Raw genomic sequence first — 16718 nt, 5'->3', positions numbered from 1 at the left:
GGTAATTTGTTGTATTGTATAGAAATGCTACTGACTTTTGTATGTTAATTTTGTATCCTGATACTTTACAGAATTCATTGATTAGATCTAACAGTTTTTTGATGGAGTCTTTAGAGTTTTAAAATCATATCATCTGCAAAGAGACAATTTTTTTTTTTATTGAAGTATAGTTGATTTACAATGTTGTGTTAGTTTCTGGTGTATAGCAAAATGATTCAGTTATATATACAATATATTCTTTTTTATATTCTTTTCCATTATGGTTTATTACAGGATATTAAATATAGTTCCCTGTGCTATACATTAGGACCTTGTTGTTTGTCTGTTTTATATATAGTAGTTTTTACCTGCTAATGCCAAACCCCTTCCCCTGCTCCTTTCCCCTTTGGTAACCATAAGTTTGTTTTCTACTTCTGTGAGTCTGTTTCTGTTATGTAGATAAGTTCATTTGTATCATATTTTGGATTACACATATAAGTGATATCATATGATATTTGTCTTTCTCTGCTTACTTCACTTAGTATGATAATCTCTAGGTCCATCCATGTTGCTGCAAATAGCACTATTTAATTCTTTTTTATGGCTGAGTAGTATTCCATTTGTGTGTGTGTGTGTGTGTGTGTGTGTGTGTGTGTGTGTGTATGTATGTATATACCACATCTTCTTTATCCATTCATCTGTTGATGGACATTTAGGTTGCTTCCATGTCTTGGCTATTGTAAATAGTGCTGCTATGAACATTGGGGTGCATGTATCTTTTTGAATTAGAGTTTTCCTGGATGTATGCCCAGGAGTGGGATTGCTGGATCATATGGTAACTCTATTTTTAGTTTTTGAAGGAACTTCTATTCTGTTTTCCATAGTGACTGCACCAATTTACATTCCTACCAACAGTGTAGGAAGGTTCCCTTTCTCCACATCTTCTCCAGCATTTGTTATTTTTAGACTTTTTAATGATGGCCATTCTGCCCGCTGTGAGGTGACACCTCATTGTAGTCTTGATTTGCGTTTCTCTAATAATTAGTGATGTTGAGCAGCTTTTCATGTGCTCATTGGCCATCTGTACGTCTTTGGGGAAATGTCTATTTATGTCTTCTTCCCATTTTTTGATTGGGTTGTTTGTTTTTTTGTTATTGAGCTGTATGAGCTGTTTGTATATTTTGGAAATTAAGCCCTTGTTGGTTGCATCATTTGCAAATATTTTCTCCCAGTCCATAGGTTGTCTTTTTGTTTTGTTTATGGTTTCCTTTGCTGTGCAAAAGCTTGTAAGGTTGTTTAGGTCCCATTTGTTTACTTTTGCTTTTATTTCTATTGCCTTGGGAGACTGACCTAAGAAAACATTGCTATGATTTATGTCAGAGAATGTTTTGCCTATGTTCTCAAAGAAACAATTTAAATTCTTTCTTTCCAATTCTTATGCCTCTCTGAAGTACAGGTTTCCTGGGTATAGAATTCTTGCTTGACAGTTTTTATTTCTGTCAATATTTTGAATATATTGTCACATTCTCTCCTGGTCTGAAAAGTTTCTGTTGAAAAATCTGCCTATGGTTTTATGGGATTCTCTTGTCTCTTTTCTCTTGCTGCTTTCAAAATTCTTTCTTTGTTTTTGATTTTTGACAATTATAAAGTGTCTTGCTGTGGCCTTATTTGGGTTCAACCTATTTCGGGATCCTTTCGGGCTTGTGGATCTGAATGTCCATTTCTCTCCCAGGTTTGGGATGTTTTCAGCCATTATCGCTTTAAATATACTTTCTGTTCCTTTCTCTTTCTCTTCTCTTTCTGGAATTCCTGTAATGCAGATATTGTTTCTTTTGATTATTTCCTATAACTTCCATAGGTTTTCTTTACTCTTTTTTCCTCTCTTTTTTAAAACTTCTCTGCCTGGCTAATTTTATTTTTTATTTTTTTAATAAATTTGTTTATTTTATTTATTTATTTTTGGCCGTGTTGGGTCTTTGTTGCTGTGCGCAGGTTTTCTCTAGTTGTGGAGAGTGGGGGCTACTCTTTGTTGTGGTGTGCGGGCTCCTCATTGTGCGGTGGCTTCTCTCACTGCAGAGTACGGGCTCTAGGCGCGTGGGCTTCAGTAGTTGCAGCACGCGGGCTCAGTAGTTGTGGCTCATGGGTTCTAGAGCACAGGCTCAGTAGTTGTGGCGCACAGGCTTAGTTGCTCTGTGGCATGTGGGATCTTCCCAGACCAGGGATTGAAACTGTGTCCCCTGCATTGGCAGGTGGATTCTCAACCACTGTGCCACCAGGGAAGCCCTGCCTGGCTAATTTTAAATGTCCTTTCTTCTAGGTCACTGATTCTTTCTTCTGCATGGTTGAGTCTGCTTTCAAAGCTCTCTATTGAATTTTCCAGTTCAGCCATTGTATTTTTCAGTTCTAGGATTTCTGGTTTTTAGTTGTTTGTTTGTTTGTTTTTGGTGTTTTCTATATCTTTGTTGAACTTCTTGTTTTGTTCATGTATTGTTTTTCTAATTTTGTTTAGTTGTTTGTTCTTGCAGTTCATTAAATTTCTTTAAGAGGATTCTTCTGAATTCTTTGGCTGACAGTTAATAGATCTCCATTTCTTTAGGGTCAGTTATTGAAACTATTAGTTTCTGTTGGTGGTGTCATGTTTACCTCATTTTTCATTATCCTCGATTCTTTATGTTGGCCTCTGTGCATTTGAGTAAGTGACCTCCTTTTCCAGACATTACTGGTTTGCTTTGGCAGAGAGAGTTTTTCACTAGTCAGCTTAGTTTCTGTATGTGTTAACTGGTAATGTCCATGGGAAGGTGGTTCTTGCTATCAGAGTCTATTTGGGGGCTAGGCCACTGCCCATACTCTTAAGATTGGGGAGGGGGTGTCACTGGTTGAGAACAGTTGGCTAGGACTGCTGGCTCTGTTCCCTAAGTGAGGCTGTAGAATAGGTTCTGTGGTTGCCTGGGTTCTCTGGTCAGTCTTCCTAGACAGTCTGGACTGGGTACTATACTCAGCAGTGGGTGGGACTATGAATTAGTTTCCCTGCCTAGGCAGGGCACCGTATAGGCCCTAAGACCTGCAAGGTTTGTTTGGGTATCAAATTAGGCAGAACTATACACCAAGTTTCCTGGCCTGATGATCCACCATCCTAACTCTGCAGAGAGGTAGGGCCACTGGCTGGATTCTCCGTTCAAGTGCCATTGTAATTGGAGTTGCAAGGTGGGATATACAGATTCTCTGGAGTTCTGCTTAGGTTTCTTGGTCAAATTGCACTGGAGGCTTTATTCAATTTTAGGCGGAGCTATAAATTGCCTTCCCTGCCTGGTTGGAGCTGCAGAATAGGCCCCAGGGCTGGCAAGGGTATTTGTTTGGGAATCAAATCAGACAGACCTCTGCACTAAGCTCCCTGGACAGACAGGGCCACCATCTTGGCTCTGCAGATGCAGAGATGCTGGTTGGGTTTTCTGCTCAAGTGCCACAGTAATAGGGGCTGCAGGATGGGCTACTGAGATTCCCAGGAGCTCTGGTTAGGTTTCCTAGTTAGTAGGATTGGGGGCTATATTCAGTAGAAAAGGCCCCAAGGCTGACAATACTCTTGTTTGGGTAGCTAATCAGGCAGATCTGTGCACCCTGGCCAGATGGAGTTGCTAGCTCGTTTCTGCAAACAGGCAGACCCACTGGCTGGGCTATCTGCTCAAGTACTGCTGGGCCAAGCCATTTCCCAGGTACTCAGGCCAGGCTTCCTGGTCAGGCAGGGCCAGAAGCTACACTCAGCAGTGGATGGGGCTATGAATTACTTCCTTTCCCTGGATAGAGCAGGAGAACCAGCTCCAAGGCTGGAAAGGCTTTCTGTTTGTGGTTGTGACTCAAGCTGACCTGTGCCCGAAGTTCCCTGGCCGAGTGGGGCACTGACTTTGCTCTGAGGATGATCAGCTCTGCCTGCCAGACGCTCCGTTCAAGGATTGTTAGGCTACATAGCTTCTCAGGTGTTTTGGCCAGGCTTTCTGGTCAGGCAGAATCAGGAGCTACACTCAGCATTGAATGGTGCTGTGAATTTGCTCCCTTGCCTAGACGGAGCATTAGAGCTGGCCCCAAGCAGCTTCCCAGGTATTCCGGTCAGGCTTTCTGGACAGGCAGGGCCACATATCAGGCATCTTTAGTGTCCAAGTGGATGACTCGTATAATACTCTAGACGTACCCTTTTTAAAACCAGTAATTTTACCTCTGTTTCTCTCACCAACCCTGATGTCTGCAATTTGAACCTTGTCATAATGTTGAAATCTCAGACTTTAATGTCTTGTTCTCTTGTTCACAATCTCTTATACTTGCAATTCTTTTTATTTACAATTTTATTTCATTGACCTCCTCATTTGGTGCCCTGTGAGTATATGATTTCCAACCTCAGCTGCTCTTAGCACCAGTTGGCATTCCCTTTATGTTTAGATCAGATCCCTCTCCTGTTTCTTCTTGTGCCTATTTCAAACCTTCTTTACTCTCCTCAAATCCTCAGTCCTATCACCTAGTCCTTCAACTCTTAAGAGACGACATTGCTTTTTCATAGAGAGTTAATAAAGGCTGTTTGGCAGAATCTTCCTGAGCTCCCTGCCTATAAACAACATCCACATCCTTTCCTATTGTCTCATTGGAAACGATCCCTTTCACAAGACCAATCCTGTCACTTCTCTTTTCTTCAATTTGAATTTCTTCTGCTTCCTCAGGGACTATGCTCAGCTTTATACTCTTTCAGAGAAGCTTCTTGAAAGAGCTGTTTTCATTAATTACTCTACTTATTTACTTCCTACTTCACTGAAATATGGTTTCCACCTCCAATACTCTAGTAAAACTCCTATTATTAAAGTCATTATTATCAATTTTTTAGTCTTTCTCTGGTATTTATCACTGTCATCTATTGCCTGTTTTTCTGAAAACAAGGTGACTTGAACCCAATTTAGTTCAACAGACATTTTTTAAGAATCTATTCTGAACTAGATGCTGGAACTTGAAGAATGAAAAATCTTGCCCTCTATGAGCTGACAGTTTAGTGAGGGTTATTGACGTGCAAACAATCAGAATACCAAGAGCTTTGATTGAGATACACACAAGTGATAAGGGAGCAAAAAGTTGTGGAAGCCTTTGCGTATGTGAGCCTTGCATGAGTTTTCTGACAGTTTCTGAGAGTTCTTTAGAAACTCGTAGCCTTAGAGGTCACTGGCTCCAGACATACCTAAATAAGTAACAAGACTGATGTTAAAGCAAAGAATTGGAGCACTAATATTTGCTCCTCTTTCTTCTTTTAGTAATTGTTCCCCCCGCCCCTTGGGAGGGAGTGGGGGGAATAAGGGTAATTATTCCCTTGAATTAATTAACTGTTTTGTTATGTGTGTTCAGCACTTCAGAAAACCTGTAAAATTTTCAGTAAAATTCGAGGTGGTAAGATTTATGTGAATGATCTGCCAATGATCCATCGCATCTTGAATATCTCTGTAAGTGACTCAGAAATGAGAAAGGCACTGAAGACTATTGATATTGATGGTAAGTTTTTATGTTTTCAGTATTAGTTTAAGGGTCTACAATCATGGACATAAGTTATATGTTGGTCAGATTAATTACAAATGATAGAAAAGCTAAGCTTTAAAATGCTATAAAAACATCTTTGCATGTTTACAATAATGATATTAAAAAATTGGGCCTCAGGTACATGTAACTGGATTGATTGATTACCAGATTGGATTATGACATGCTCTCATCAACATTTGGTATTTTTAGAGTTTTAATTTTTGCTGATTGCCTTAGTATGAAATGGTATGGGATAGGGAAACTTTCTTAAGGCAAAAAAAATTTTGAAATTAATGTATTTGATGTATTTATATTAAAATTAAGAGTGTTTATTTATCTAAAGACACCTAAAAGTAAAGACATGTTACAAACTTGGAGATATTTGCAATTCACACAATTGACAAAGGATTAGTTTTCAGAATGTGTAAAGAATTCATACAAATCAATAACAAATAATGGAATAGAAAAGTGGGCAAGACAAATGGACTAGTGTTTCACATAAAATATAACACATATAGCCAATAATTATATAGAAATATGTTCAACATCACTAGTGTCCAAGGAAATGTAAATAAAAACCCTAATAATGATATTTTAAGTACCTAGAAAAATATATATTTTTTGCAGTGTTTGTTACTTTAATCAAAGAGGTAAATAATAGAGGTAAATAAATAATAGAGAACACATTACATTTACAGACCATTCCAAGCCTGTTAAAAAGGGGAGACAAATTTAGAATAAAAATGATATGTTTTTCTCTTTCTGACTTACTTCACTCTGTATGACAGACTCTAGGAGTAAAAATGTAGACATAGAGAATGGACTTGAGGACACGGGGTGGGAGGGAGAAGCTGGGGCGAAGTGAGAGTAGCATCGACATATCTACACTACCGAGTGTAAAATAGTTAGCTAGTGGGAAGTCAGCTAGTGGGAAGCAGCAGCATAGCACAGGGAGATCAGCTCCGTGCTTTGCAATGACCTAGAGGGGTGGGATAGGGAGGGTGGGAGGGAGGCTCAAGAGGGAGGGGATATGGGGACATATGTATGCATATGACTGATTCACTTTGGTGTACAACAGAAACTAATGCAGTACTGTGAAGCAATTATACTTCAGTAAAGATCTATTAAAAAATGATATTAATAAGTTGAAGGAGGGGTCAGAAATTGAATAAATATAAGATGTGGATTTATCATTATTTTAAAAACCTTGTAGGATGGCCTAAAAGCATATGAAAAGATGCTCAACATCACTAATTATCAGAGAAATGTAAATCAAAACTATAATGAAGTATCACCTCACACCAGTCAGAATGGTCAACATCAAAAAGTCCACAAACAATAGGGACTTCCCTGGTGGTCCAGTGGGTAAGACTCTGCGCTTCCAATGCAGGGGGCCCAGGTTCGATACCTGGTTAGGGAACTAGATCCCACATGCATGCCACAACTAAGAGTTCGCATGCCGCAACCGGGAAGTCGGCACGCCTCAGTGAAGATCCCACGTGCCGCAACTAAGAGTTCGCATGCCGCAACCGGGAAGTCTGCACGCCTCAGTGAAGATCCCACGTGCCGCAACTAAGACCCAGCGAAGCCTAAATAAATAAATATATTTTTTAAAAAGTCCACAAACAATAAATGCTGGAGAGAGTGTGGAGGAAAGGGAACCTTCCTATACTGTTGGTGGGAATGTAAATTGGTACAACCACTATGGAGAACAGTATGGAGGTTCTTTAAAAAACTAAAAATAGAACTACCATATGATCCAGCAATCCCACTCCTGGGCATATAACCAGAGAAAACCATAATCCGAAAAGAAACATGCACCCCAATGTTCACTGCAACACTATTTACAATAGCCAAGACATGTAAGCAACCTAAATGTCCATCGACAGATGAATGGATAAAGAAGATGTGGTACATATATACAATGGAATACTACTCAGCCGTAAAAGAGAATGAAATAATGCCATTTGAGGCAACATGGATGAACCTAGAGATTATTATACTAAGTGAAGTAAATCAGACAAAGACAAATACCATGTGATATCACTCATGTGGAATCTAATTTAAAAATGATACAAATGAACTTATTTACAAAACAGAAACAGACTTACGGATATTGAAAACAAACTTATGGTTATAAAAGGGGAAACGTGGTGGTGGGAGAGGGAAAAATCAGGAACTTGGGATGAACATACACACATTACTGTATGTAAGATAGATAGATAACCAACAAGGACATACTGTATAGCACAGGGAGCTCTACTCAATATTCTGTGACAACCTATAAAAGAAAAGAATCTAAAAAGAATGAATATGTGTATATGTATAACTGAATCACTTTTCTGTACACCTGAAACTAACACAACATTGTAAATCAACTGTACTCCGATAAACTTAAAATTAAAAAGAAAACTTGGGGCTTCCCTGGTGGCGCAGTGGTTAAGAATTTGCCTGCCAATGCAAGGGACACGGGTTCGAGCCCTGGCCTGGGAAGATCCCACATGTGTGGAGCAACTAAGCCCGTGCACCACAACTACTGAGCCTGCGCTCTAGAGCCCATGAGGCACAACCGCTGAGCCCACGTGCCACAACTACTGAAGCCTGCGTGCCTAGAGCCCGTGCTCCACAAGAGAAGCCACGACAATGAGAAGCCCGCACACCGCAACGAAGAGTAGCCCCCGCTCACCGCAACTACAGAAAGCCCATGCACAGCAACAAAGACCCAATACAGCCAAAAATAAATAAATAAATAAATAAATAAATTTATTTTTAAAAAAAAGAAAACTTGTAGGTGGAAAATTCTAGAAGTCAAAATGGACCACCAATAAAATATTACTGAACAATCTAGTAGTAATTGACAAGTAGCACTAGTGTGCATGCATCCATCTGTCCCTTTATCTAAGTCACCCCAACATTTTTGAGCATCTATGATATGACAGATTTCTGAGGGTTAAAAATAAATTAATAAATATAATCCTAACTTTTAGAAAGCTTAAGAAGAAACTCTGTTTTTTCCTGACATGTTTATTTATCTACAGATTAATTTTCTTGACAAATGATATTTTGGAGATTTATATCAAAGTAATTCTCTAAAGTGGAAATAACTTTATTCTCTGAAAGCACAGAAAAATATAAAGGAGAAGGTCAAAATCATGTGTAATCCCACTACCCAGAGCCAAACTTTGGTATTTATATATACATATATAATATATACATATATTTTTTTCTAGGATTTTTCCAAACATATACATGTAAGTGTGTGTATATGTGTATATGCGTTTATAACTGTGGTGTATACACACGCATGAACACATAATTTAAAAAAAGCATATATGGATTCACATGGATAGTTTTGTTACCTTTTTCTATTAATATTATATGGTAGTCAACTCTTTGTGTAAATAAATATAGATACACACTGCCTTTTTAAATGGCTGTGAGTTATTCTATGGAACTGATTAAAAAACAAATTAAAAAACATTGTTTAAAAAATAACATGTAACAAATAACCTGTGTAAATATAGGTTACTTCTAATATTTTTGCTATTATAAACAGTGTTCTCTCTTTTTCTCTCATCAGACAAAGATAGATAACTAACGTTGAAATTGCTGGGTCAAAAAATGGGAACTTTTTAAGGCTTTTATACCATTATTTGAAATTCAAAACAATAAATCTTTAGAATTTTATATACTCAAGACTTTAGATATTGTTTCTTCTAATCACTTGGATTTACTGTTGAGGAAAGTGAGGGATAGAAAGGAGAAGAGTCTACTCCAAAGCCATACAACCAATTTTATTTATTTTTATTTTTAAAAATATCTTTATTGGAGTATAATTGCTTTACAATGTTGTGTTAGTTTCTGCTGTACAACAAAGTAAATCAGCTATATGTATATATATATCCCCATATCCCCTCCCTCTTGAGCCTCCCTCCCACCCTCCCTATCCAACCCCTCTAGGTTGTCACATAGCATCAAGCTGATGTCCCTGTGCTATGCAGCTGCTTCCCACTAGCCATCCATTTTACATTTGATAGTGTATATATGTCAATGCTACTCTCTCACTTCGTCCCAGCTTCCCCTTCCCCCTCTGTGTCCTCAAGTCCATTCTCTACGTCTGCGTCTTTATTCCTGTCCTGCCACTAGGTTCATCAGTACCATTTTTTTAGTTTCCATATATGTGCCTTAGCATACAGTATTTGTTTTTCTCTTTCTGACTTACTTCCCTTGGTATGACAGACTCTAGGTCCATCCACCTCATTACAAATAACTTAATTTTGTTCCTTTTTATGGCTGAGTAATATTCCATTGTATATATGTGCCACATCTTCATCCATTCATCTGTCAATGGACATTTAGTTTGCTTCCATGTCCTGGCTATGGTAAATAGTGCTGCAGTGAACATTGTGGTACATGTATCTTTTTGAATTATGGTTTTCTCAGGGTATATGCCCAGTAGTGGGATTGCTGGATCATATGGTAGTTCTATTTTTAGTTTTTTAAGGAACCTCCTTACTGTTCTCCATAGTAGCTGTATCCATTTACTTACCCACCAACAGTGCAAGAGGGTTCCCTTTTCTCCACACCCTCTCCAGCATTTATTGTTTGTAGATTTTTTGATAATGACCATTCTGACCGGTGTGAGGTGATACCTCATTGTGGTTTTGATTTGCATTTCTCTAATGATTAGTGATGTTGAGCATCTTTTCATGTGTTTGTTGGCAATCTGTATGTCTTCTTTGGAGAAATGTCTATTTAGGTCTTCTGCCCATTTTTGGATTGGGTTGTTTGTTTTTTTGATATTGAGCTGCATGAGCTGCTTGTATATTTTGGAGATTAATATTTTGGAGATTAATGCTTTGTCAGTTGCTTTGTTTGCAAATATTTTCTCCCATTCTGAGGGTTGTCTTTTCTTCTTGTTTATGGTTTCTTTTGCTGTGCAAAAGCTTTTAAGTTTCATTAGGTCCCATTTGTTTATTTTTGGTTTTATTTCCATTACTCTAGGAGGTGGGTCAAAAAGGATCTTGCAGTGATTTATGTCATAGAGTGTTCTGCCTATGTTTTCCTCTAAGAGTTTTATAGTGTCTGGTCTTACATTTAGGTCTTTCATCCATTTTGAGTTTATTTTTGTGTATGGTGCTAGGGAGTGTTCTAATTTCATTCTTTTACATGTAGCTGTCCAGTTTTCCCAGCACCACTTATTGAAGAGGCTGTCTTTTCTCCATTGTATATTCTTGCCTCCTTTGTCAAAGATAAGGTGACCATATGTGCCTGGGTTTATCTCTGGGCTTTCTGTCCTGTTCCATTGATCTATATTTCTGTTTTTGTGCCAGTACCATACTATCTTGATTACTGTAGCTTCATACAACCAATTTTAGATGACGTATGTTAGTTTAAACTTTTATTCATTAATTGTTACATTGAGAATAATGTACAATTATTGTACATTGAATGTCTTGATAATAAATGTAAATACAAGAAAAAGTTTAATAACTGAACATAGAACATGTCCTATAAAGAAGCTTTTTCTTAAAATTTAGTATTTTAAGGTTATAGAAGTTCATAAATTACAAAATGAAAATTATTTATTCACCCCAGTCTTTCTCTGTAATCCCTAGCGGTAAACACTGTTGATAATTTGTTGGGTATCCTTCATATCCTTTGGTTTTATATATATAATATATTGATATATATACACATATGTAATATATATATTTTAAATTGGTCTCATATTGGTTACCGGTGAAGTTACCTTTAAAATTTTTGCTATTACAAATAGTGCTACAAAGAACATCCTTGCACATCAATTTTTGCACATTTGTGTAAATATTTCTATAGGATAGTGTTTTAGAAATGAAAAAGCTGGGTCAAAGAATATGCACATATCCATAGGAAAATGGTTTATGTTAAATGCTCTTTTTTCTAGCTTTATTGAGATATAATTGACAAATAGAAACTATATATTTAAGGTTACAACATGATCTGATATATGTAGGCATTGTGAACTGATTACCACAATCAAGCTAAATAACACATACATCACCTCATATCTTCCCCCCTTCTTTTTTGTGGTGAGAACACTTAAGATTCACTTTCTTAGCAAATTTCAAGTATACAGCACATTATTATTAATTATAATCACCATGTTGTACATTAGATTCCTAGAACTTGTTCATCTGATATCTAAAGTCTGTATGTTTTGACCAATGTCTCCCCATTTCCACCAACCCCTAGACCCTGGCAACTATCATTCTACTCTCTGATTTTATCAGTTTAAGTTTTTTACATTCTACATATAAGTGAGATCATACAGTATATTTCTTTCTGTGTCTGGCTTATTTCACTTAGCGTATTGTCCTCCAGATTCATCCATGTTGTTGCAAATGGCAGAATTTCCCTTTTTTTAATGACTGAATAATATTCCATTGTATATGTATGTTTGTGTGTGTGTATTTTATCACATTTTCTTTATTCATTTATCCATCAACAGGCACTTAGGTTCTTTCCATATCTTGGCTGTTGTGAATAATTCTGCAATGAACATGATAGTGCAGATATCTCTTTAAGATCATGCTTTTATTTCCTTTGGATATATACCCAGAAGTGGAATTGCTGGATGATACCATAATTCTATTTTTAATTTTTTGAGGAACCTCTATACCATTTTCTATAATGGCTGTACCAATGGATTTTAAAATTATTTGCATATTTTATAACATTATTGAGGTAAAATTGACATAACAATAAGCTGCACAGATTTAAAGTGTACAATTTGATAAATTTTGACATATGTATAAACTTGTGAAGCCTCAATACCTCTCATACCCCTTTGTAAGTCCTACTCCCTCTCCACAACGCCCCTCACCACTCCCAAGCAAACACTAATCTACTCTGTCACATAGATTAGTTTGAATTGTATAGAATTTTACATAAATGGGATCATGCAGTAAGTACTCTTTTTTTTTTTGGTCTGCTTTCTTTCACTCAGCTAATTATATTGAGATTCACCCATGCTTTTGTGTATATCAAAAGTTAATTTCTTTTTATTGCTGAATAGTATTCCATTATATGACTGTGCCATAATTTGTTTATCCATTCACTAATTGATGGACATTTGGATAGTTTCCAGTTTTTGGCTATTACAGATAAAGCTGGCATAAGATTCATTTGTATGTCTCTGTGTGGTCATATGCTTTCATTTGTCTTGGGTAAATACCCAGTGGTAGATAATTGGGTCATATATAAGAAACTATTAAACTGTGTTTGCAAAGTGGTTGAACCATTTTTTATTTATTTATTTTTATTGTAGTATAATTGCTTTACAATGCTGTGTTAGTTTCTGCTGTACAATGAAGTGAATCAGCTATATGTATACATATATCCCCGCCCTCTTGGACCTCCCTCCCACCCCCTCCCCCATCCCACCCATCTAGCTCATCACAGAGCACTGAGCTGAGCTTCCTGTGCTTTACAGCAGGTTCCCACTAGCGGTTGAAACATTTTACATTGCCATAAGCAATATATGAGAGTTCCAGTTGCTCCTCATTCTTGCCAATCCTGAAATTGGTCAGCCTTTAAAAATTGTAGTCATTCTAACAGATGTATGGTATTATCTCACACTGTGATTTTAATTTGCATTTCCTGAATGACCAAATGATGTTAAACATTTTCATGTGCTTATTTGCTATCTGCTTATCTCCTTCCCATTAAAAATTTGTTTGTGTCCTTATTATTGCATTTTGAAAGTTCTTTATATATTCTGAATACAAGTCCTTTATTGGACATGTTATTAGCACATATTTTCTTCTAGTGTATGACTTGTCTTTTCATTCTTTTAAAAATGTTTTTTGAAGAGCATAAGTCCATACTTTTTTTTTTAATATGGAATGTTTCACAAATTTGCATGTCATCCTTGCACAGGGGCCATGCTAATCTTCTCTGTAACGTTCCAATTTTTAGGATATGTGCTGCCAAAGTGAGCCATAAGTTCATACTTTTGATTAAATCTAGTCTACAATTTTTTTTTTTAATTTAAATCAAAGTTTATTTGGAGAATTTATCAAATACTTGAAAATTGTAAAAAGTTCATAGAAACTTTGTTCTTTGAAAACCTAAATTTCCTAACACAATGTTATGAACCTTGGGAAGGAAAACTCAACTATCAATAGTGTTACATGTTAAGATGATTGTATGTAGTCCAGCATTAAATCACACTCTCTAGCAACATTTTATGACATATATGCATGGACTGTATACATTTACTGTTATATAGATATTTACAGTTTCTACTGCATTCTGTGTGAGCTATGTGGGTTAGTAGTAAATTTAACAACCTACCATCTGTTGCTGCTGTTAGAGCCTAATGTAACAGTTCCTTTTTTTTTTTTTTTTTTTTTTTTGTGGGCAAGTATCTTTATTGTGGTTTCCATGGGAAGAAAAGGGGAAAGCAGGATAAGCAAATTTAAGGCTGGCTAGTTTGAATAATTTCAGTGGGCTCTGGGCTGTAGGTGCTGTCTCTAGTTGTCTGGTACCTGGCTCAGGATGTTTGGTGTAGAGGAACAGTGGCACAGACTGTGAGAACCTTATGAGAGACTGATGAAGGAGGTAGTTGAGGTAGGGCTCTGAATTGGTTGGTTTGCATTTGAGAAGAGCAGGAAGAGATGAGTTGTTTACTGTCTCTAGGATTTGGCCAGCCCTGGGAAGTACAGAGTCAGCAAGACCTCAGATTTCAAAGCATCAGGATAAAAAGACGTGCTTAGCATAGTCATGGTATATAATTCTTTTGCTATGCTGCTGGATTCAGTTTGCCGGATTTGTTAAGAATTTTTGCGTCTATATTCATAGGGGAGATTGGTCTGTGGTTTTCCATCTCTTGTGATATCTCTGATTTTGGTATCCAGGTAATCCTGGCCTCATAAAATGAGTTGAGAAGTGTTCCCTCTTCTGTGTTTTGGAAAAATTTGTAAAGTATTAGTGTTAATTTTTTTTCACACACACACACACACACACACACACACACACACACTGTATTTTATTTTTACAAGAGATAAATAGACTGACACCAAGCATTGTACATGGATGACCATTATTCGTGGATTGTACTCTTGATGTTTTATCTAAAGTTTTGCTTAACCCAGTGTCACATAGAAGTCAGAAAACAAGTCAAAGTAGTTGACTGAAATTTGTGCAGACATTTTATTGTTTTTGAAGGAAAGGAGAAACCACTTTCAAGTTGTTACACTGAAAAAGAATTTTTGAGGCAGACAACTTAATGAATTTTCCAAAATTGGAGAAAGTGCTTCTGTTGTTTGGAAATGAGAACAACCAAGCCTTGTCAACTTCTCTGCAGGTAGAAGCCTGCAGACCACTGGAAGCACTGAAGTGTTCTAAAGGTTACTTTGCTCAGATGACATTAAATTGAAATGTGGATTTATAATAATTTTCTTCTGGACATAGATAACATTGATGTAAATCCTTTCAAAGTTGGCCTCATTTACTTAAAGACAGAGGAAAATAACTTCATAGATATTTAACTTGAAGAATTTTGAAAAATTCAGAAGTTTCTTAACACAGATCTATGCTTGTCTAGAAAATGAGATTTAAGAACCCTGATTCTGTGGTTTGGCCCAATTTGTAAGTCTGGATTTTCAGCTCTAGTTGCTATCAGAGATGACCTGTGCAATATCATTCAAAAACCTACTACATAATTTCAACTTCTCATTCAAGCCAGACAAAAATTCTTACTGAAATTTTCATTTGTACAATTCAGATATTATTCTTTTAAGAAATAGCCATTACTTTTTGCATGAAAAATGAGACTTTTTTTGGGGTAAGGATTACTTTAATATTGTGCAATATTGTGTACATTTGTTTTAATGCATTGTGTGTGTGTGTGTGTGTGTGTGTGTGTGTGTGTGTGTGTGTGATGAGAGAGAGAGAGGGAAAGGCAGAGAGAGAGAAAGGTGGAATGGTGTTAGGCAAAGCTTTCATTAGAATCTCAACAAGATCCATAATCTATCCCCAAACCACAGGTATAGAGGATTTTTCTAGAACATGATGAAATCAGTCCTATCCTTTTAAGATAAAACCACTGTGTATGTAAAATTGGCATGTTGCATGTATTTTTTGCACCTAATTACAAATATAAAAATTAGAGCCTTGAGCAAACAGAAGTATAATATCTCCAGTTCTAGTCTATATATCATTCTTATTATTGCTGCAGCACTATTTACTACATAATTATGATATGTAAATATTTTGGCCCAAAACAGAAATGTCAAAGATTTTTTTTTAGCCCCCTTTCTCTTTGATAGATAGCACTTAGAGATCAATGTCATCATCTTTAAGGATTTCTAGACTTCTAATACATAAAACTAACACAGTGTTATATGTCAATTTAAAAAATTAATTAATTTTTAAAAATTTCCAGACCTTTAAAATCCAAATATTTTCCTTCAATTGTTCATTGTAATATAGACTAAGCTAAGAAACTTTTCTTTTTATCTAAATGAAATGCCTTCGTAGTCAAGATTGTATTGCTACTCTGTTGGAAGTCTCTTGTTTTCTTCAATTTTATAGGAGCTTGACAATCTCATGGAGTTGTTTTGAAGGATCAAGCATTATAACATTTGAAATACTTTAAAATGTGTTATTCAAATGTAAGGTACTATTCTGAGCCATGAGGTGAATTTTGTAAATGAATCCCCAATTGGGATGTTGTTTTAATAAGTTTCTAAAAATGTAATTTTATATATATTTTCCCCCCACAAGTACTAGGAATCTTTAGGAGAGTAATTATTTTACTCTCTTACTTTAGCAGAGTATCATTTTACTTATAAATTATTATAACTTTATAAATAAAAAATTTCCCTTTACAACTTCCTCATAGATCTGCATCCTCATAACTAAGGAGTTTGTATCTGAATTGGCTTATTAGTCTATTATCTTTCTAAATTGGGAAAGAGTAGGGAATGAGAACCATGCACTTCAGTAAGCTATCATTTTAGATTCAGGGTTACTATGAATAGCTTTGGATGGAAGTATTTAACTATATTAAACCAGAAGATTATATTTAACCTAGTTAGTAGTTAATCTTTTGGTCATCAGCTCTGTTAGTTTTTTCAAGTTATTAACTTCGTCTTATGTATTTAAGCAACTGATAATTTCTTGAACAGCTTTCATGAGGACTTAGGTATTAT

This window comes from Balaenoptera physalus, assembly GCF_965194825.1.
Source record: "Balaenoptera physalus genome assembly, chromosome: 20".
NCBI classification, from domain to species: domain Eukaryota; kingdom Metazoa; phylum Chordata; class Mammalia; order Artiodactyla; family Balaenopteridae; genus Balaenoptera; species Balaenoptera physalus.
This window is presented reverse-complemented; position numbering follows the sequence as displayed.